We start from the raw sequence: 22,708 nt of genomic DNA, 5'->3' as shown, positions 1-22,708 counted from the left end.
CATGTGTATGTATTGAATCTGCGGCTTGGATATAGCTTTGTAAATGTGGTTTGATTAAATAAGACTTCATTTGGTGGTGAATGTATTAAAGGCGGGGGTGTGCGTTGTCTACAACAAGGAGGGAAAATGAGAGTAAGCATTCTCCATCACCCAAGAGACTAATTGTGCAGTGAACAAACAGCAGAACATCCAAGAGCACTGTGTGTATCCCTACAGAACTGCTCCATGTCAGCTTGGCTGCATAATGAGGGTTTTCTTTTTAAAATAGCAAATAACAGGATATTTTAAATGTATATCACAAACATCTGCAAAACCCTTTTGGTTTTGTTGCGTACCACTTGTTGACCGTGGCTACCCGGTGAAAGAGTTAAGAATTCTTTCCCAACTCCGAGATCTGCCCGTCCGTCCAAGCTCACCATATTATACAACTTAGTGTGCGGTTCTGGATGCAGCACATTCAAATTACATGCTATCGAATTCAAAGGCAAGGGGGGAACAGAACGAGTGCGCTGTGGGGCTCCGGTCCAGGGCCAGAGTCCCATGAGCGCCGAGCTGCACGTCAATCACAATCACTTCAAATGAGCTGAACCCTGTCCTACTCCTGCTGTTGTCCAAAAGACACAAACCTAAACTAACTTTATGTGAGGCAACTGGTGGACACTGATAATCAGGACGCCATTCATGAAACAGAAAGCACTCATTTAGCTTGTGGTTCTGCAGACACGGTGGGGGCACAACCACTGTCTAAAACTATATTCTTAGAACAAACAAATCTGCATAAAATTAAGCCGTAGACTGGAACACAGAAAACATGCTTGACATAGTTTCACTGGTCTGTTATGAGAAGAAACCAGAAAATAGCTCTGGCACCTGCTGTGCAGAAACAATGTATGTTTGGACTGACATGTCGGCATGCCATCACTGGAAACTGAACCACATTTGGAAAAACTACACACTAGACACAGTATAGGTAAACAACTATTTAAAAAAGAACAGTACGGTCTGATCATTTGTGTTAAAAAATCGGCTCTGCCAGTTTTCCATTCTATTCAAATTCAGTTTGCCACTTGGTTGGCTGCCTTCACTCAGTGGTGGTAAGAAACTATTGCCTTGCAAGGAAACTCTGGATTTTTGCTTTGGAACTTGATACTGTGGTGGATTATGAGTATCGAGGATCAAACTATAACAACGCACCCACATATACAGCATGCAACTGCACAGGGATAGCTCCGTGCATGCCCCATGCTTTACCACATGTTGATTATGTTGAGGTACACTAATTACCTGATCCAAAATTTAACTTTAATCAAGTGTATGAGAGAAGGGAGGGAGAAGGAGAGGGAGCCAGCGTACAGTAACTAGAAGCCTTCACCGCACTGTGCAGTCCAGAGCCAGTTCCAGACTCCGGAAATGCATGGCAGTGTTCCCTACATCCTGCCCGCCCAGCCCTAACCCTGGCCCTGGCTCTCGCCCCACACTGCCAAACCCCTGTTATCACTCTGTGCAATTACCTCCAGATTCTTCTGCACCCATATCATATCGTGCCAATTATAAAATCCCCTTCTAAATACACTACAAAGCACTACATGCGTTTTAGTGTAGAGCCTGCAATGTGCTGTGTGTTTCTGCCCAAAAATAGCTGTGGGAGAGTATATGTGTGTGCACATGCATGTAAAAACTGAAAAAAAGAGAAAAAAAATTGTGCAGTGATTCCCATCAGGAGTGCTTGTATCACAAGAAATACTTATGCAGTTGCTATGTAGTACTTGAAAAGATTTAGTGGTTCAACTGGTTTGATGAAACAAAGGAATAAGGATTAGATTTTTTTTTTAAATCCACATATTGAATCAGCTGTAGCATCAGAGCACTGTGTTGTGATTGAGAGTGCATGAAAGGTAAGAAAATAGCTAAAAGTAATGGATAAACAGCCGAAAGTGTGGTCTTAAAGTAGCTGATATACAGTTTAAATAGTTAGCCGAAAGTAATGGATTAACAGTGGAAATTGTGAGCTCGACATGATGGATAAAAGGTTGCAATAGTTCACAAAAAAATTGATAAACTGTTGAAATCGTGAGCTGATTGGAGAAACAGTTGGACTTAATAGCTAAAATATTGGATAAACAGCTGAGACCACAGACTGTATCATAATGGACGACACGTCTTCACTTCCGACCACTGTACAAAAGTAGAGCCAAAATATTGCGGATATGGCTGCTGCCATCTTGTGCTGGTGACGTTATTTGTGATTTGTGTCGTGCCAAAGAGTGGAGCTTGGGCATTGAGTTCTTGCCCAAACACTCGCCTGACCCAATCAGAGCACAATGCAGCAATCATAATGCGTAACTGAAACCAACCGATCAGTTAATTAACACTTGAATGTACACCAGCATGATAGGAACTCAAAGAAAAGACCCTTTTTTTCTTTTCTTTTTTTTTTCCGTTTGGCTCATGTTCCCTCTGCTAGCATGGGGGGGGGGCTATACTGTCGTCAGACACCAGGGGGCGATCATGATGTTTTGGCTTCACAGAATTGAAATTTTATATTGAAACTTTTGACTTGATGTCAAATAAGAAATGTGAACACACTCTCATACACTTTAAAAACTTATTTTCAGAAACCCCAGAATAATATAAAGGGAAGCACCTTATACCCTATGTGCCTTATCATGTTATTATTATTTTATTTTTTGTATATATTTAATTCTACAGATACTGTAACTCACATTTTTCTTCGTATGTCTTGTTTATACACTGAATGCCTCGATTTCCTTCATTGTTAATGTCGCTTACATTAATAAAGATCTGGAAAAAAAATCTTGAAGAAATGGATGGACAGTTACAATAGTTTGTTATAAGTAAATAATAAACAGTTGAAACTGCTAGCTAAAAGTAGCTAAAAGTAGCATAATGAATACATGGTCAACCCAACTTCTTTTTGTATACAAATGTGAGCATGATCAAACGATCTACACTTTAAATCAAAGTTTATGTTTTTGGATCAATTGTATATGAAAGTTGTTATCCACTTGTTAAATAACATCCAGTTTGAAATCAATCCGAATAAACACATTTGGAACATGACCTGTGATGTCAATGAGGAGGTAGCAGCCTTGAGTTCATCTGACAGGGCTGTGGGGGAACTTCAGACCTTAAATGTTGGGAACGACTAACTGTACTAGAAGACTGTTATGCATTGCATTCCGGAGCCTATTCCAATCACCTGTCACCAGGTCGGGCCTGCGCCTTATAAGGAGAGGAGGGCACTCTACACGTGTTTTCCAAACACTGCACAACTTATCAGATACAGTTTCATGGACAATTACTATGCTGTCTCTAGCCCGAAAGCATTCAAAAAAAGAAAAAGACCTCTACCCTCTGCAGCTCCCTCCTCGCCCCCATCTCTCTCCCATTTTCCATGCTTCCATTTCACAGATACTACTATGTAATAAAGCCGAGATCAAAAGACTTGCTGGCCAACTCAAGTACAATGAGAGTTGAAGAGAGCCTTTTGCCTCAGGGTTGGTGGGATTGCAAAGAATGTGATACCTCGAAACGATGAGAAGTGGATTCATCTGCGAGCGAGCGGGCCTGTGCCTTTTGCAAGACTGCCCTATGGCTTTGTCTGCAGGAAATGCTGGATGTGTTTAAAGCTCATACAGCAGAGGACAATTGCCTGCTGTATCTCAGCATGATCTTATGGTCAAATCTGATCATCGAGGGGCATGTGGTGCGCTGGTAGCCATATGGGGCCCATCCTTGCCTATAGCCAACTGTGTACACCTTCCACATGTCAGATTTCAACAGGTCTATTCACATTGTGCAGTTGTAGTTCAAGAACACAGCTATACTTTGGAGTTTGGAGGGTATTATTAACCAGGAAAAAATGTGTGATGTCACCATATTTGGAGCATTTTTCTAAATTCCAATAAGTTTGTATGTGGTGCTTGTTGAAGCGATGAGAAACTTGGCCGGTTTGGAGACACCCCCCGCCCTGAAGGACTGAGCGCGCATTACAGGAGTGGACATATGCTTTTTCTTTGTGTTGTCCCGCGGTTAACAAAACATCTACATGACAGCGTCAATGCTCGGCCCATAGAAAAGTTTATTATAGCTCACAATCATGAGTTTACTTTACCTTTTAGTGAACTGTTGGCGCACAAAGAGGGAGCGGCTCACAGCCAAGATATCCTGAAAAGTATCAGCAGCAGCCCCGTGCCCATAATGTGATAATCTCCCATCGTTAAATAACGCTTTTCATTCGCTAAAGCGTCAGCGCGCCGTTAAGTTTTTTCCACAATCACGTCGATGAAAGTGCAAAGTTTGAAGGGAAAGTTTTTGCCTCTTACCTGTGGATCTGAACGGGACAAAGTAGAGCTCTTGATTCGAGTGTGAGGAGAGGAGAGGGAGCCAGTCTGCAGTCGGTCCTCCACTACACTCAATGATAAAAACCCAACTGGATCCCCGTTCAAGCCCCTCCCTTTAAGACACAACCGCACATCTACTCTTGGCTCGGTTGTCCGCTCCGGTCTGCTCCTAAAACGCTAAACTACAGGCTCAGACTGCTCTCACAAAGCGTCCACAAAGCCTCACTGAGTCCAAAATGAAAAGTGTCAACTCTGCGAAGAAGTTGTGCAGAACTACTAATAGCGAAAGTGACTTTAGGCAGAAAGTGCCCCCTTTTTCTTCGTTATCCTTCAGGGGGCCTCTGAAAGAAAATCATCTGTCAAGAGCGATCATATGAAATGTTAATCTTGGGACAAAAAGGAGGGCTGTGTGCTCACAGGCAGGCCTCAAAGCTTCCATGTTAACAGTAATGCTATTAATGTGGTGGGGACTATAGATTACTGATATTTGCATCACATTAATTATAATGTCAGAGGTTTCTCCTATTACAAAGATGCTGATTTCAATTCCATTCATCTAGCCTACAAACCTATAAAAGTTGGACAAAAACACACCAAACTATTTAGATGGATACATGCAACTTGAGGTTATGAAGGAAATAGTGTCCCAACAGGGGCGGACTCAGACTATCTGAGGGGCTGGGGCAACACAAATGAAAAGGGCACCATCAGGTACAAGTGGTGGGCATCAATGTGCAGAACCTTTTCTAGCATGTATCAACCAGTATGTCACTAAATCACATCTTAATTTTAAGGCCACCTTAGATGGAACTTTTTTTCCTCTACTAAAAGGGCAGCCTAAGACCCTGAATTCACCAGTGTTTCCCAGTCTTCATCAAACTTAGTCAGAGTGTAGAGGTATACAAGAGCCTGAGAGCGGATGTCTTATGACTAGGACTCGGTGTTAGTTGGACATCATTATCTGTATCCGTTTCTGTATTTGTTCAGCCAATGAAATCTGTCTCTGTATCTGCAGTCGGATTTTAAATAAAACTGAGTGGGCATGGTTTATACCAGAAGTCAGGTAATCTTGGATTTATCAAGATATTGATATATCATTTATTATAAAGTATATTTCTACGTCATTAAACTGAATTTAAAACTTTTCAAGAAACATAATTGCTGATGCACAGACATGCCAATGATGAGGATCCCCACCCCCCGAATAATAATGTGCAACTTAGGATATTAAAAAAATAATTTGTTTCCTTCACATTATTTGTATTTTCCCAGATATTCCGATTCGGATACATCCCTAATAGTAATACATCTACAGGCATGCAGGCATTTGATCCTTTTTGCACCCGGATCTAGAAAAAAAAAAATATTTGTATGGTTTTGCTCACAGCCGATCACTGCAATGTATGACTGGCCCACTACCGCAGCAGCTGCAGCCCATGCTGTCTGTGGTGTGGTGAAGTGAAGCGCATTGGATTTGTCGGAGTATGCAGTTCAGCGTGCCAAGATCCCACAAAAAACTTTTGAAACTGTAGAATAAAGTAGAAAAAGAACATATCAAAATGATGTATTGGCATCAGTGTCACTTTAAGTACTTCTGGTATTGGTAATGGTATAATTCTTTTAAATGATACCCAGCCCTACTCATGACTGAGCTGGTCACCCTGGGATTTTAACAAGACTGACTGTGTGTTCTCATCCTCATACTACTATACATTTAGTATGTCCCAATCCATAGTATATCAAATGCTGTTTGCCCAAAGTACCAGGGTGTCCTACTACATCAAGTTGCAATTTGAAATGCCAGTGTGCTTATTTACCCACAATCATCTGCACAGTATATATATTTACATATACTATATGAGCCAGATAGTGAAAGTTCAAGGCACCATGTTATGAAGAAGTAGTATGTCTCAGTTGTATACATACTGCATGCAATAGTATGTAAGGGCAGCTTGAATACATACCCAAAGTATAAAAGAAAAAGTATGAGATTTGAACTTGAATCTGCAGTCTTGTGAATGGATCAATGATAGTGACAATGCTAACATGCTGATGTTTAGCATGTTCACCGTGTTTATATCTTTGTTTAGTGTGTTGGACAAAATTCAAATTTTGAACTCATGACAAGTCAGGGCATCACACAAGTGATGAACACAACACTGCCCTGAATGGAAAAGAATGTGTGCAAAATTTTAACCGTCCAACAAAAAGAGGAAGGATGTGTAATTTCCAACGACTAGGCTTAAAAATACAGCTGCAGCATGACAACAGGCAATAAATATTTTTCATTAGAGAAAATATTTATTTTTCATCCAAATAGTGAGTAATAATTTATTTCAAAGATTCTGAAAATCCCTTCAGGACAGCAGTAAATGTTGTTAAACAAGCATATGAAGCGGAAAATCTGGTGCTAGTGCTGTGACTCGAATGTAATGGTAATATTCAAAGTCAAATTAAAATCTAAAAGACCAGAATTGGCTTTCTAAAACCCCCCAAATTAAATCATGATCATGCATCAAGCAACAAGGATAATACTAAAAGTATGGTGTCATGTTTGGTTCTCTCCAGCGAATACAGCCCTGCAATTTGTGACCTTTTGTCTGTCAGCAATTTCAGTAAGGATGCAGGGAGTTTGGAGGTGACAGACACAATAGCCGCAGTGTTCTACTTTCTACTATGAAACAGCAGCACGGGGACACTGCCCCGCTTTGTCTTTCCCTTTAAAACAATGATGCTCACAACAAAGAATGAACTTAAGAGCATTAGGCCACTGGTGCAGAAATGAGCACCATATGCACTGCTGCTCTTTTGCATGTGTTTCTTTAAGATAAAGTGAAATAAATGCAGTCTGTTGATTGTGTGCAAATGCAACCGTGTGTAAGTGTGTGTGTGTGTGACAGAGACAATGTGAATGAAAAGAGAGTAGAGACAAAGACAGAGTGGAGGGGGGGCTAGAGGGCCACCCTTATCTCTGTTCCTTTGAAAAATGATGTATTTTAAGATAAACCTGTCATCCTTCGTCTTCTAGGCTTCTTTCAGACATGCTTTCCAGTTTGCACACAACATCTTGGCTCTAAAACCTGCATTACTCTGATGCAAAATCACTTCATGGCATAATTTGATTGCCAAAAATGATGCTCTTGCTGCGGTATGTTTATAGTTAGTGCAATGCCCTTAAACTCAGGGCCGATGCTGACTTGCTATATTTACATCATGAGCTCAGGTGTTTACCTCAGCCACACACTTCAGTTTACACTCGGCCTCCTCAGGGCTGTGGCCTTGCGTGACTTTTTTGATTGGAAAAAAAAGGAGCCCGACTCCAACAGAATGGACACATCCTAACATATGTCTTAACCTATTAGTGCCACTAGAGGTAGCACTGAACATAATGGATAATTCTGCATGTTTGTCTGCCCACAAACCAAAGAGAAAACACCATATTTTGGCTCTTTTGCTTTCTGTGAGCTGTTTGTAGCTGCTGTCAAAGACGCACAGATCTTTGGAGCCCCAGGCCAGAAAGATCCGTACTGCCAAATCTACCTGACATATATACCTTCACAATGTTACATCAGATGAAACACCTCAGAAGCAATTATAAAGGTTTTAACAAAACCTTTGACATTTTCCCATTTCATCATATTGTTTTAAATCAGATGAAAGACTGCGCTGCCGTCTTGCGCAAAAAACTGACGTTAGAGGTGACGATGGGATATGCCTTCAAAGTTGTATTCAGTTGTAGAAAAGTGTTAGAGTTAATGATGAAAGTCCAGATGTTATTCTGCAATAGCATTAGCATAGCACAAAGGGGTAGTTTGGATCTTTTGGGGTTGTATGAGGTACAGTGTCATAACTTAGAGTAGATGGCGGTTAGCAGGTCCTCGGTTTGGAGAAACAGAAGTATGGACACTTTTGTGGATGGGGGCAGCCAATGGGGCACTCAATATCAGTTCAAGTGTATGCTTTATTTTGAATATTTTCACCACTTTCCCTTGCTGTAAAACAGACCTTTCTGATGGAGAACTGAAGCTGTAACCAATACGTTGAAGCCACCAGATTGCTTTGACAAAATTAGCAATTTTACCTTGCAGAACACAGAGTTTTTGGTCTGCCGCTGCCTCAATAAGTTAGCTTGTTTGTGTGATAGGGTGAGTTTAGTGAATCCGAATTAACCCTTTAAAACACCAGAGTCACACAATAACACAAATAGCTTTCTGATTGACGCAGTGGTAGACCAAAAACTCCTGAGTTTTGAAAGGAAAAAATACTATTTTTGTCAATGGAGTCTGGTAACTTTGAATAGAGCATAGATGAATATAATAGCTTCAGTTACCCATCAGGAAGGGCTATCTGACGGAAAGTGCTGAAAATATTCTAAATATAGCATACACTTTCACTGATATTGATTTTTTAAAAACTTTTTTAAATATCTGTTTTGCTGCTGCTACCATCCACATCACTACATTGTTTAGCTTCTGTGTGGGTACTCTACTGAGCAACATCTACTGTATGTAACACACTGGTTAAGGATAAGTATGTTATACAATGCCACTTCAAAAAAATCTGCACTATCCCTTTAATGAAACAAGCGTTTCTTTATGAAGAGCATGACATTTAGGGACACTGCAGCTTTATATAAAAACATAATCTCTCTGTTTAAGAATAAAATAATGCCATGAGTGTCAGACATCAACTTAAAATGGATTAAAACCTACTGCAGCCTTTCTTTCACTGTGTATGTATGACAGATGATTGGTATCTAGGATGTCTCAGCTGGTGGATGTGCATACCAAATACCTGCAGCATCTTGGGTACAGTCCAGGACTTTTATCATTCCAATCTCTCTCCTGTTCCTTCCTGTATCTCTCTACTGTGTACTGTCAAAGAAGGATATGCCAACAAAAGATAGACACCTGCAATAGCAAACATCTGGATTATTTTCCTGATGCATGGCTCATGTTTGACTTAATACTGACTACTGGACTGACACATTCCATAGACAAACACTGAGACTATCATGAGAATATCAGATTGACGGTACATCCGTAGCACCACCTTTCCAATGACCCTTGTATAAGCAAGTAAAAGTTATAAAACATTGTAAAACTGGTCATAATAAAGTGTGAAACAGGCATGGAGATTTTGCAAGATGGTGACATCAGTGCCACATATGTGAAAAGGATACAAGGTCTTAAGGACAATACTGTTTAGATCATAGACTGTTTATAAGAAACAGAGGTATCCTCCAGATCACCCACTGGTTTGTGGACAACCATTCTGAAGCCTCAAATTTGGCATTCTGGGTGTCGCCATCTGTTTTTTTTGGGACCAGAAGTGTCCACATTTGGATGAGATGCTAGAGCTAAGTTATCAGCGAGTTCTAGCTAGCTACCTTGGTTTTCAGCTGACTACTTGGAATTTCTTCTACTACAACCGAACGATGACAAAGCCATTTTGACCATTAGATGACCAAAATGTTACAGTTAATTTAAATGAGCTAAAAACACACTGTGAAAGGGTCAAGGTTCAAGAAAGCATACATTTTGCAACTTGTGAAACACAAGGTAGCAATGCCCTAAACATAACCTGCTTTATCGTCTGTTTTACTACACAAAATGGACATCATGTTGTATTGAAGAAGACTTAAAAGTAGTGATTGAGACCATAAACTCATTAGTAAAATGTTTATAGAGGGAAATAAATTAAGTGAGAAGTGTGGTAATTTTCTCTTTGACATCTACACAATAAGAATGCAGGTTTATGCCACACTGACTTTTCAGACCTGCAGGTTGCTTCTTGGTATACAAAGATACATTTCTATTTTACAGTACATATATTGTAAACATCACATAATGTTAACTTATCTGAAAACCTTGAATAATTGTATAATATACATAATTTTGATGTATATCAACATCAGATCAGGGTAGATTACATATGTGCATCACTGAAAGAGTAACTGTTGCATATGAAATGTGAGCCTCTGCTGTTAATGTGCCTGATGAACACGGCTTTGAATTTTTCTCCTTCACTAAGCACTCTGAACCCCTTCCACACCTAATTTCCATTACATAAAATTATTTGTAATGATCAATTACACATAGCGTGCAGGAGGGCTCAAACAGGGATTAAAAGCCTTGCTATGACCCACCTGGCACAAGTTCTAACTCTTTCACATGTTCAGAGGCCCCAGTAAGGGTCCCTGGGGGACTCCGTCACACCAGCTATAAGTCTAACCAAAGCAAACACAGAATCCCTTGATTGTTGACTTTTACGAAATGTTCAATCTAGTCAGGAAAATGTGAGAGTTTGTCTGAAAAAATGATCTTGATACTTTTATGTGAAGAATGTGGTTTAAAAGGTAAAACCTCTTTCATGTCGCCTTTCATGACATCAAAGTAGCTCTGAACTGAATTCCCAAAGCATAACGCTGCACACATTAAACTTTATGAAGAGAAATGTTTTTGCGTCATGACTCTAGAGAAGATAAAGTTCAACTCTTCTTAAAAGATAAATCAATGGAACAAGGAATTTTGAGTTTCTGACTTTCTGCATTTTTTAACATCTATAAACTTAAACCAACTGTAAGTTGTTTGCAGTGGGTTTTTTCAAAAGTTTTTCAAACGCATCAAGTGTACAAAGCAAATACACACACAAAAAAAAACATTTTCACACACAGATGAGCTAACAGAGCTGGGTTGTCTCTTTCAGTCCCCTCATGTAACCTCTCTTATACAGGATGCAATATGCAGTAATGGATTACGAACGTTCGTACTGGGCAAAGACCCGGGGCCCCAAAGTGTCAGGGATGCCCCTGGCCTTTCAACCTGTTACGTGAATTGACATGTAACGACTACAAAGAGATGCAAAATCACCACAAAGAGACTCAAAATGACAGCAAAGAGAAAGAAAATGACAGAAAAAAGACACAAAATGACTACAAGGAAACAAATCAATAACAAAGGGACACAAAAAAAACAAAAAGGACACACAATGACCTAAAAGTGACATCAAACCACCAGACAGGGAGACAAAATTACCTCTCCAAAAAATTACCAGACATTTAACAATCTCAACACAAACTGACTAATAAGAGAAACAAAACTACTAAAAAGAGACACAAACTCATGAAAAGATGCATACAGACAAAACTACTACAAAAAAGAGACCCATTGTCTCACAATCCGCCCCTGAATATAAGTATCCCATGTGAAGAAGCAAAAGTGGGTATTGCTTTGAAACACAGTAAAGAAAGAGGGGTGAGTAAGCGAGAGAGGATGTCACTGAGGTTATTAAGTGGGCACCTCCCATCACAGATGTTTAACTGAATCACTCCCATGACACCTTGGCGAGGCTCCGCTGAAGCCCGGCACCGCCACATCAACAAACATAAAAAGATAAATATCTGGTTTAGGATGGATTGCACCGCCAAGACTTTGGTTGATACATGAGATGTAATTCAAAGACATTTCATGTTGAGTCATTTGACCGTGCAGTAATATTAGCAATTTATGGCCTATTTCTTGCTTGTTTCAATCTAAGCTGCACTGACAGACACATCGGACGGCAGCAGACAATAAAGCTTTGAAATAATTTCTGCTCGGGAGTCAAAGCTGGGGCAAATATAACACTGTGTGGGATGTTTGATATTGACACGGAAACCCCATCTGTGTCCAATCACAACAAGGCCATCTGTTCAGCATGAAAAAGTAAAATGACATGAGGAAGAGTATGGGAGATCAGGAAACTATATTTTTTGTCATATGTATATTTTATATGTACTGCACATGTGAACGTGTAGTCCTGCTATCTGCAATCACAACATGGATTTTTCAACAATGCTCTGAAACTCTACCTGCTCCCTCAGTGTAAGCTTGTAATACGAGGTACAAACTGAGCACTGATCCCTCCAGTATCGGCTTAATTATTACACACAGACCACTGTATTGTGTCTGAGGGCCAGTTCACTTTAATTACCCAGTGGGCTGAAGTGTGATCTTCTTGCCGAAGTACAGTCATTCCTTCTACCCTTTTTCATGCATCAGTGAAGAATGAACGGATGAATGGAGGGTGATGCTTGGACAGCCCCTGGTGGAGATTATGATAAAGTGAACAGTGAGTCAGATCCCTTATTTGTAATGGTGTCAGCAGTCTGACCTATACTGCCACCAACAGTTCAGAATGCAAAGTAGATATAATCCTATGTAAAAGACAGCTCTGTGTAATAATAATCTACACATTTATATGCCAGTGAGTCACACTGGGGATCTCTGACGGTGTTTTTTTTTTCCCTCCACATTTTGAAGATCCATCTATATATATTTCAAATAAATGTTTTATAACGTTCGAAAGCAGCAGCAGGGCTGTATGTCACGAACCTACATCCTGTATGCAGGTTTCTATTCTTTAACTGTAAGATTGCCTCTCAGTGGGATGTGTGTCCGGTCTACTGAGAGAGTAGGGAGGTCACTTAGAGGTGAAGGATCACTGAAAACATATAGCACAAAAGGAATGTACTAGTTCTTCCTTTTTACAGCCAGCTGTGAAACTCTGAGGGCACTTCGCATAAGGTCGAGGCTTTGATCACATGTCTGTATTTCAAAAAAATCCATCTCAAAGGGGAAATGCCATACAAAGTAGAAGAAGCTACTCAGGTAGTCAGACAAAAGTTGTGCCGAGTCAAGCCAGGAACGGCCACTAACAGTCGAGTTTTGCTGGCAAGGTGCGAGTGTTTTTCCACTGCGCAGCTTGATGTTGAGGTGTTCGTCACAAATCACAGTAAGAGCCTGTCACCTGCAGCCCTCCTCAGCTCACTGTGGATGTTACTGTTTGTACCATTCTTTGCTGCAATATTTAAAGCTACAGTGCTGAACTTTTGCAGTCTTCAGAAATTGGATTAAATTGGGCAGCTTATAATTGTTTTTTTTCATGTCAGCTTGTCTTGACCTTCAGACTGGAAACAGCTGATCAGTCAGTTCAACCAGAGTTACATATCAGAAATCGTCAGAATTTATTCACATAAAGCATTTCTATCTCCCGTTTAGCGCATTAACTATTTTTTCGAAAAATATAAACACCACCTCAAGCAAGCATAAAAACTTTTATGCATATTTTTTTAATCGAATATGGCATTTCCAAGCTTTTATCATGCAAAAACATTGATGGAAACACAACTACTGTCAATGCATGCTTCTGTCGTTTGCCCCCACAAATGCTCCCTTTAAGTCTCGCTGTGCAAAAAATTACGAACAGGCACATTATCAGTGAGCACTGCACCAATACTTTACAAATACCAACCTGTCTGAAAGCAGCAAGTAAGTTTTAGTGTGCAAGAAAAGTTGCCACAGATATAAGACAGCATAACTCCGTTATACTGAGAATTTTAAAGAGCTTTCTACATTGAGTGAAGTCATTTGGCAAAGGCTTGAATATAATGGGTGTTTATTAATATGAAAAAGTGTCGCACTCGAGCTTTAAAATGATCCACTGACTAAATAGCACAATATATTGGTGCATTGTTGCCAATTTGGAAGTTATTTTTCAAAAATAATTGGACCTATTGCCTCCAGCCCTCTGTTCCTGTTAGTATTTGGCAAATTCAAAACCGTGTTTCCAAAAAAAAAAATAGTAATGATATTACAGTGCTTTAGAAAAAATGTTAAAACATTCATAGTTTTCACTCAATATTATTGACAATAATAACTGGAATACAATAAAAGTCTCAGGTTAGTTGTAATGAACTGAAATGGCATTTGGTTTTGACATTCAATCATCTTCAGTAATTTGCATAAAAAATAATACTCCTTTTCTGAGTCAAAACTATCTGAACACACAGACACTATTTTTAGTTTTTGAGTGTGACTGCAATCATATCTCTCATGTCCATCATGAATAAAAGTCCATAAATCCACTTTGAAATCAAAGAAGAATATGCTCCCTTTAAATGGAGAACTTGCCTGAGATTCATCAGGTTTTTAAGTTTCCTTCAGTATCAAAGTATTCCAGTGATAGTTGTCTGTACATGCATGGCTTCACTACAAACAGGATTACACTGCTAACAGCTAATTTGAAGTACTGCAAATGATGCAGATTTGCCAAAATGTATAAAAATGCAGGTAAAAAAAGAAAAGAAATACCAGGTCTGAAGTTGTAGCCAACTAACTACCTGACTTGCTCACATTCTCCCAAATCCCTTAATTATGGGAACTGTATTTCCAGAACTATTGTTGGCGGGGGACAGAGTAATCTGTGTGTAGTCTTCACAACTTTCACTACAAGGATACCAATACGAATACATAGAGAATACATGCAGGTTTATGCATAAAAACATGTATGAAATTCTATGTGCACACATTTATTTTTTTACAAGAAAAAGTAAAAGCAACAGTTGGGTTGGCTTATCAGACAGATACAGATATGTAGCCATTACAGCTGTAAAAAAAACAACAAGTTAAAGCTAATCTGGAAGGGAAAAATCAATTTACATACTAATCAAAGTAGTTTCTCAATAATGAATCAATACCACCACCTGTACACAATGAAAAAGAAAATAAATGCTAGATTAAAAGCTTCTTTAAAATGCCTTTAGACTTTAAATCATTTCTGTATGTTGTACTTTTGTGTCCTATAATGACATACACTGCAAAAAAAGAAAAGTTGGGTGAACTCAAAATTTCAAGGCAACAAACTTCGATAAAATTTCAAGTTGGACAATTAAACTAAATATTTTAAGTTTTGTTTTTGAATTTGCTCAACTCTGAATTCAGATTTTTGTCAACTCAACACGATTGTAACGCCGCTATTAAATGTCAGCTAATGTTGCGACCACAATTTTGAGTTAGCATTGATACACTAATGGCTACTCTTGTAGCTGTAACAAGCAGCGCCACAAGCGTCAGTTAGCCGCTAGCGTCAGTTAGCCGCTAGCTTTCGCTAATGACAGAATTTCACAGCTTTCTAGCATTTCACAACAAAGAAATAAGAGTTAGCAGAACTATTGTCCCTTGTTGTGAACTCCAACTTAAAGATATGTAACAACAACTCACCAACTTGTTTTTTAGCATACAACTGGCTTCCTTTGTTGTGCTAACTTACATTATTGCCCTAAATGTCAATAATTTATATTTCCAAGTTTAACCAACTTAAATCACTGTTTTAGGCCAAAAAATACAAGTTGGCTTTTTGCAGTGTAGGCGTTTACTAACCCTAACACAATTGTTTGTATGTTAAAAAAAACCCATGAAAACATTGGCCTATCTCTATGCTAAATACTGCAGTATAAAGTCACGTTGGAGTTCAATTTAACCTTTTTAATAATTGTACAATATTCGCCATCATTATTGTGGGGAGGCTGTGGCTTGTTACTGAGCAGAGAGGGAGAAGTAGCGACTGTATAAACCTGTGCCGACCTTGACCCAAATGCAATATAACTAATTTACTGTAGCACCTTATTTCACATTATCATTCAATTGAGCTGAGATGGCCCTGGGATCCTCTAATGCACACATTTTGAAATGTAATTTCCAAGGTCAGGGATCATTAATCTCCAGCCAACACTAATCCACTGGGTGTTTTTATGAGCTCTGTTTTTAGTTACACCGACTCACTATTTACAATACATTTAACAACAAAATTGTTCTTCATACTAAAAGTGTTTCTGGGGGTTTAACCTCTGATGACAATCTAGATGGAGCATTTTTATAAGTTGAAACTTGCCCTCTGCTTTCAAATGACATCACAGTTCCCGCTAGAAGACAATAATGTGAGTTTAAATATTTAATGTTCTGCATGACTGTCTTGTAGAGCACATTTTGTCTATCATCACTACATCTTATTGAAAAATGTGTTGAACTTAATTTAATCTGATTGAGCCATCTCCACCATTACATTTACCTATGTTATGCTAACAAAATCCACTACATGCTGCTGTGTCTTTAAATAGTATACATTTTCAGTTCACCTCCTTACAGGAAGGTAGTTACAAGCATTGTAACAGCACATGGTTTGTAATTTTGCATTCTGTTTTACAAATACCATGAGGGGATTTCTGTTTGGTAGAGTCTGGAGGCTTTTAACATGGTGAAAAAAACAAGTAATGTCAGCTAAGTTAACACTGGTTAGCTAGCAAACTAGTGTTAATGGGCTAACACTCTATAGGCTGCAGTGGTCCCACACAATAAATTAACTGAAACAACTAACCATAGTTGCTGTAACAATGGTAAACTAATGAGCACAAAGTAATGATCATTCAGTGGGGTTCACAAACACAACACATACAATGTTGTCTTACAACAACATCTATTGCACATCTGTCCGTCCTATGAGGGGGATCCCTCCACTGTCACTTGGTAAAATTGTGTACATTTATAAGTATAATGCATCAATCTTGTGCACTTTGAGAGCTTTCACAGTTGGGAGATACCATATTATAGAATCTTTGTTATCCTACTGTGTCATTATTAATTGCTGTCAACATACTTTCCACTAGGACATGGAGTAGCCAGCCAGTGTTGAAAAATAGCTGGCCATAAAAAAAGCTGGCTTTTCCATAAAAAGCCCAAATTTGGTGCCTCTCACACAATCTAATGCCACTATATTTATATATCATATGATAAACTATCATATACACTGACCTTAATCATTGCATATTTAAAAAAATATTTTAAAAGGAGAATAAAGGTTCTTGTATATTTTATTTAAGGCATCTAATTTTGACAGTCTTCTTGTAAATTCTGTGGTGGATTCTGTTAACACACTGTGCTCTTATTTTGAAAGCTGCATGCGTTTAGCAGCAGGAAGTTATTCAAAACAGATAGTCACAGTTTAGCTGACAAACAACTTTAATTGTTAGCTAATGTTAGCTCGCAGCTACTGAACGGCTTATGCAGCAGTGTGTTTGGACCTCTGACGGCCGGCTGACAGGTTGATAGTACAGTGGTGAACTCTACTGTATTTAGTTCAATGCGCACACACGCATGGAGCGATCATGTGGGGGCGGGACTGATACAGACAGTGTGTGAATACGCGTGCATGTCTTGGAGGAGGACGTGGTTTAGACTGACTGACAGGTGACAGAGGCTCTATCCCAATGTCAAGGATCCTTTGTTAGTATAATAGAGTCGGGTCCTCCAGAGGCGAGGCCAGAGTCCTTCCTATCACTGGTGTAATGCACAAATGGAACATTCTTCCGAGTGTGCAGGTGTGCGTCATTGTGTAATTGGACGTCCTGCTTAAAGTCAGCGCTGCAATTTCAAAACCAGTTCAAGACATGATGTGGCTTTGGCATTAGCACACTGTCGGCTGATGTCGATGACACAGTATCCTTCAAATTCAGCCGTTTGAGGATCCTTCCTTGGCATTGGGATACAGCCAAACAGTCTGCTGAGCATGGCAACATAGTGCAAAATAACTTTAGATTATGAATCATGTAAAAATACTTTCAGTAGCTTAAAATGTGACATTAGCACAATCTAGGTAATTAATGGGAAACCCTGGAGTGTGGGGTACTGGGCTTGTTGCTACAAGTTATCCGGTCTTTTTACAACCAAAGTGAGAACGTCGTCTGTATACTTGGCACAATGTCAAACATGTTCTATTGTGAATCTAACTACGAATGCTGCTTCCACAGCAGCAGCAGACCTGACTTGTGACTAGTAATCACATCGTCGCTAGATGGCTGAACACACAAAACGGTCGGAGCTCTATTAAAAAAAACCTTATGGGTCTGTTAAATAATAGAAACACTGACCGTTGCTATATATTATGCATAAAATGCATTAAAAAAATTTAAATAGCTTTTTCTTAGTGAGGACATTCAAGTGTTCAGAACATACCGTACTGCATTAATTTACAGACTTTACATATATACAGGCATGAGATACCTTAGTAGAAACGTTTCACTATTCACTATTTCCCTTTAAGGTTTCTTGAAGGTTTCAATTCAAAGTGACAGACAGAGAGAGAAGAGGTAGGCGTTCACAAGGACAGCTATTCTGCACATCCTGACACCCTTCAAATTGTTCAGTGACCTGGCATAGAAATGAAACACGTTCCTGAATGTGACGGAGGATGAACAGTGGGATTTTTTGTAGATTTTTTTGAAAGATAATGTACTTATCTGCACGTTTTAAATACCAAGCAATAAACCTTCCCCTGAAATGCAAAAATAAATATTCTTCTATAAGGAAAAAAGCTGAATAAGTCAGTGCCTGGAGCCTTACTTCCTCCGCCTGTCTTCACGATGTTTCGATTTGGTCTCGAGACTGCTTCACTTGCTTCAGGTTATGAACTCTCTGTTCCAACACCTTCTAAAATCACGAACTGGATCTGAGGGTCAGTAACAGGAAAAAAAAGAAGTGAGTGAAGTGAGTCAGGTTTATTTTTCTATTTCTGCTGTTGCTCTCTGCAATCTTCAGAAAGTCTGGTGTGGATATGTTGCAGGCAAATACAGCATGAATACAGAATGTCTTTTATTCTGAATCCTTTGTGGATTAGAGCAGATCACAAAGTCTGCAGAATACAATCTGACATGACGCATGGCTTTTCATACCAATCTCGATTCCCCGTGAGTTCAGGCAGTGCATACAAGATCATAATTTCACTTTGGTGTGGTTAGAGACGTAAATAGATATAATCTTGGAAGGAGGATTAAGATGAGAGTGTAGCATTTGATCTTCAAAGGGCTGCAGGTTATCGCAGGTAAAGTACAAGTGTGGTTAGTTTCCATAAAATTCTGACACAGAGTTAGACTTCTGTTCATTTCCATTACAAAGACAAGTAGCTCTTTCTCATTCTTGGCCACCTTCACCTCAATATCGTAGCGCTCATCATCCTCCGTGTCAATCTTTCACTTCAAATCCTTACAGAGCTCCTGTGAAGAGAACAGACTTGTTTAAACCACAACGGAGTGCAGAAGGAAAAGGGGGGAAAATGGAAATAAAGAGAAAGAAAGGAATGATTCATCATCAAATGCCATGTAAAAGCCCGGCTTTAAAATTTCACTCAGCCATCAAGCTAGACAGGTGGCAGGATGTGCTTTAAAGTGGATTTTTTAGAAAGAGAGTATACAGCAGAATGAGAGATGTTGTTTATCTGAGAAACACACGGGAACGGCTGCGGCAAAAAAATGACTGTTTGACATTATAGACAAAATGTATTCACATATAATGTAACCCCAAAACCATCCTGGATATAAGGACATGATAACGGAGCTATACAATCCATCCAGAGACCTGCGAGGAGTTAACTGGCCTGGCTACTCTGTACGGTGTATCAGTGGCTCTTGGTAGTGTGAAAGTATATTTGACAGATGAGTGACAGCAATGACAAATCGCAAAAACAAATGCAGTATTCCACAGAGAAAGGAAACTGATAGGAAAACCACAACAGGCCAACAATGACACAAGATAGATTGCTACGACAAAAAGGAGTCCAATTTCCTGTCAGTCTACAGCACACACACACATGTACGGACTATACTGCTCTACAAAACCTAACTGCAGTAACTACAGTTTTGGTCGCAATTGCAATATAACTAAAAATGAACTTGATGTCTGTTAAATCTTGTGACAAAGTTTTAGATTTCAATTTTGCTTTAATTCAGAGAAATAATGATACTACGAAATCCAACTCAGTAATTGCACTTATCACTGTCTGTATATAAATTTAAACATAAAACAGTGTAGCCTTGTATTTCTTCATTGTGTTGATTAGTGAAGAGAAGAATAATATAAATTATAAGTTTATTTGATAGGGACATTATTGTCTAGATCAGCGGTTCCCAACCTATGTCCCAACCGTGTTGACGCACCCCCAATTCCCCACACCTTCAAAAAAACCCAAAATGCAATAAGCTTTTTTATAGCCATATTAAATGCGGCATGTTTAATCATGCTCAAATGAGAACACACATATAATTAAATAATCACCATCACAACAATGCGGTCTCGCATTTGAATTAACCTGAACACAGTTTCCCGCACATATCTGTCTATTTAGCAGCTAAAAGCTCCACATTGTTCACCAGCTAGTTGCTAATATTGTTTATCTACTATTTGGAGCTGGGCAAGTAGGGTACAACAGGTTTGTTAAAGCTATTTTTTTCAAACAAGATCTCCAACCTAAACGACAGAATTGACTGTATGTCAATATAATATATGCAGATAACCCATAATGACCCATATGAGCATCTCGTCGCTCACGATTTAATTTAATTTAATTTAATTATTTAATTTGTCCGTTATTTATTTCTCGGAAATCACTGAGGGCAACCCACCTTTAACCCAGGCAAAGAACTATATTTGGTAACTTCAGGTAATATTTTGAGAAAAAAAAGAAAAAAGTCGCAGATTTAAGAGATTTACAGTGGCAAATCTGCGTGAAAAAAGCAACTTTTTTCTCCCAGATTCACCACTTTAACCCTTAATAAGGCACTTATTGAAATACTTGCAGATTCCAAATTTCAGCCCTAGAGAATATTGGAGGATATTACATACAGCCAGAATGTGTAAAAAAAACATACGAAAATATTCTTATTTTTTAAGATTTAAAGTGGTGAATCTGCGAGAGAAAAAAGTGCGTAGATTTCTTGAGATTTAAAGTGGTGAATCTGCGAAAAAAAGTTGCTTTTTTCACACAAAGAATAAACAAAACCGACAGAACACCTGAAAAACGTTAAAAACCATTACAGTGAAAGACAGAGTTAGTGGTTATCATAGTTTTGAACTGGCCCATAGTCATAATTGTGTTGAGTTTGAGTGAATGTTGTAAGATGCTTCAGGTAGATGCAGCAGAAAAACTGAAAGCAGTTTTTCCAAATGCAGTATTTGTCCTGGGAACATTGAGCATTAACCAATCACTAGAGCGTGTTGGATAATTACTATGTGACCAGTTTAATAAAAAATGCTGAGGTATGGTGGCATTTTGCCTGTCAAGACTTTATGAATGAAAAGGAACCAGTGCATGTCTCGTCTCATGGATAAAGGTGACCATCCCACCTTGTTGTATAAAATGCAGTGATGGGTGGAGTAACTGTCACCAGTAATGAATACTGCATAGTGTTATAAAAATAGCACACCTCATTATACATACAGGTACGGTTTTGCGGTTGCAAAAAAGGCTACAGTTCTGTGAATTTATGCTACAAAAAAACTGACCTAGGTTTAGGGCAAAAAATGTCCTTGTAAGGCATTATAAAAGACAGTTTAAACTGTAAATTAATGTAAGTAAATTGCCGGAAGTGAAGTAGTGGTGAAGAGTGCCAAAGTTACAGAAAAAACACAAGTTACGTAAGAATTAATTTGCTTCTGTTTTCTCACTCCTGGGTGAAAGACTGATGGTTGTTTATATTTTACTTTTTGGCAAGTCAGAGAAGGATCTATGTTAGACACTCATACCTACAGTATGTGCAGAGTACATATTGCACAGATATGACATACATCAACATGTCTTTTAGAAGAAGAAACAAGAAACACGAAAAAATCCATAACAATATCGTAATTAACACAAAGAAGTTAGAATAATAAAAAATAAAAATAATACACAAATTAAAAACTAAATCAACCTCCAGGAAATTGTAGAAAAAAACATTCCAAGTTTCCTGGAATGTATCAAGCTTCTTAAAAAAAAAAAAGCTCATCTTTTTGAGAGCAAAGTGAGAAGTAATTCCTTTCAGCCACCGGAAAAATGAAAAAAATGAATGCTTCATCCAGGCACAAGCAATAATTAAGACTTAATTTATTCCCAACACACCCCTTGCACCATTTCTGAAGCTTTCAGACACTTCCCATTGTGGCCATCATGTAACTCTATTCCATGATGAAAGCCACAGGATGTGTCTAAAAGATCATGTAAGTGGACCTTGTTCTGAGAATTTTTTCACACATTTACTGGCTGATAAAGAGTGCCTTTAAAGTGCCTGGCTAGCAAAGAGTGCCTTTAAAAGGTTTATGTTTCATTTCAAGCAGTCATATGTGATGCTTTTTAGTGTCATTTTTTAAAGTCAGGCACTTTTATCCAATGCAGGATATCTAATTTTTAACCCAAGTCTTTATCTTTTCCCCGTACTAATGGTGCAGCTGCTCTGTACCTGCAGTCCCCGAGCAGGAAGGTTGAAAGCACTTACTCTCTCTTTTATCACTGCCTCTGCAATCTTGACTTCCTGCTCCACAAGCAGTGATGCCTCGGCCCTTTTTAGCAGCTTGCCATGTCGATTAGCCATGTATTAAGTTTATAGTGCATAGTGGAGACAGTTCACTCAGCACACAGTGCTTGGCACTTTGGTTCCAATGCACAAGGCTCCATTAGACTCATGATACCCGAGGCAGCAGAGTGGATTACCTTTCCCTGAT

The 22,708-nt window shown here is 38.9% G+C and overlaps 1 protein-coding gene across 5 annotated transcripts in view; it reads right to left on the bottom strand.

The window, feature by feature from the left end:
* Positions 1 to 4,464, bottom strand: part of cald1a (caldesmon 1a) — a 74,374-nt gene extending 69,910 nt beyond the window's left edge. For all 5 annotated transcript variants that reach the window (XR_009389670.1, XM_059325637.1, XM_059325640.1 and 2 more), the window contains exon 1: positions 4,347 to 4,464. The gene's annotated coding sequence lies outside the window, so the exon portion shown is untranslated. The remainder of the gene's footprint in view (positions 1 to 4,346) is intronic.
* Positions 4,465 to 22,708: the final 18,244 nt, after the last annotated feature.

This window comes from Centropristis striata, chromosome 22 (assembly GCF_030273125.1).
Source record: "Centropristis striata isolate RG_2023a ecotype Rhode Island chromosome 22, C.striata_1.0, whole genome shotgun sequence".
Classification (NCBI taxonomy): domain Eukaryota; kingdom Metazoa; phylum Chordata; class Actinopteri; order Perciformes; family Serranidae; genus Centropristis; species Centropristis striata.
This window is presented reverse-complemented; position numbering and strand designations above follow the sequence as displayed.